This window comes from Etheostoma spectabile, chromosome 6 (assembly GCF_008692095.1).
Source record: "Etheostoma spectabile isolate EspeVRDwgs_2016 chromosome 6, UIUC_Espe_1.0, whole genome shotgun sequence".
NCBI lineage: Eukaryota > Metazoa > Chordata > Actinopteri > Perciformes > Percidae > Etheostoma > Etheostoma spectabile.
This window is the reverse complement of record NC_045738.1, coordinates 25334095-25335625: the sequence shown is the minus strand read 5'-3', so window position 1 is coordinate 25335625 and position 1531 is coordinate 25334095. Positions and strand designations below refer to the sequence as shown.

Below are 1531 nucleotides of genomic sequence, written 5' to 3'. Positions count from 1 at the left end.
CCACATCAACCAGCTCCGACTGGGGGATCCCGAGGCGTTCCCAGGCCAAGTGGGAGATATAATCCCTCCACCTAGTCCTGGGTCTTCCCCGAGGCCTCCTCCCAGCAGGACGTGCCTGGAACACCTCCCTAGGGAGCCCCCCAGGAGGCATCCTTACCAGATGCCCAAACCACCTCAACTGGCTCCTTTCGACGTGAAGGAGCAGCGGCTCTACTCCGAGCTCCTCTCGGATGACTGAGCTTCTCACCCTATCTCTAAGGGAAACACCAGCCCCCCCGGCACTCCTGAGGAAACCCATTTCGGCCGTTTGTACCCTGGATCTCGTTCTTTCAGTCAAAAACGCAGCATTTTATTGTTATTTTTACAGCAAATTAGTAAAAATGTGCCTAGGCTTATACATAGCACGCATGCATTATGCTTGTTACACACCAAGGGACACATAACAGCACACAAATATGCAAAAGATTTAAAAGATTACAAATAAAAATATGACAAATTCACCATCATAATAGCAATGCGCCATGGTCCAAACACGCCTGGCTTTTAAAGGGAATGGGAGATGACGCTCTGATTGGTTGCAAGTTACTCCCAAAAGACCTGGACCTGGAAGATTTGTAGAAAGGTCCGGGATATTTTTTGGGGCTGTGTGTTGGCAGAAATGAATCTTCCTTTGCACTTTTTGTCTTTTATGTGTCACTCCGGAGTTTCATGTATCTGTCCTCTTTGCTGTTAGAGATCGATGGAGATGTTTGGAGAAGCATTTCCCACAATCCTTCCTTCTCTCCACACTGACCTGAAGTGATCCCTTCCTTGAGCCACTCCAACTGTAAACAATGAGGGACAAAACCCCATTGTCCATGTGAATTTTCCTCTTGCACCACCAGCAACATCTACTGGATGGATTGGATGGATTCATGGTTCCCAGGTGATTCCTTCCAATGACTGGGGTAATTTCCCTGACATCTGTGGTTTTGTTGAATAGATTACTGTGAAATTTCTCACACCTTCATGGCCCAAAACTGGGCCACAATTTTCAATTAGTCAAATACTTTATTCATGACCACATACCTGCAAAACTCATGACATTCCCATCAGCCTCAGCTGCACTTTGGTGATAATTATCAAATGAGCTAGCAAGCTCACATATTAGTCTCGCATTGCCAGTTCTTCCTCCACAGCACTGCAAAGGAAAATACTGAATATTGGTTATTTTTACGCAATCCAAATATATTTGAAAGATAAGAAACTGCTATTTTTCTTGTAATGTCAAGGGAACACATAATACAGAGTGATGTGATAGAGAAGGGTAAATATTTCTGTTTTGATAATAAATTAATAAATCTACAATACTGGTAAACAATATATGTCAGTGTTTAATGCTGCTGTGGGAAACACAGGATGTTATGGACTTCTGGGCCTCATGACAACAAATATGAATATGCTCTGAAGCAGAGTATAACTTCTTTGATTTATTAGACTTTTTTTCCCCTGCTTCACTATACTTTGTGACTTAGCACGTTTGTAAATGAAT

The 1531-nt window shown here is 43.2% G+C and overlaps 2 long non-coding RNA genes across 2 annotated transcripts in view; one reads left to right on the top strand and one right to left on the bottom strand.

The window, feature by feature from the left end:
- Positions 1–1531, bottom strand: part of LOC116690634 (uncharacterized) — a 21592-nt gene that overhangs the window by 3518 nt on the left and 16543 nt on the right. The window lies entirely within an intron of this gene.
- Positions 1–1531, top strand: part of LOC116690616 (uncharacterized) — a 6674-nt gene that overhangs the window by 194 nt on the left and 4949 nt on the right. The gene's annotated exons all lie outside the window — the stretch shown is intronic.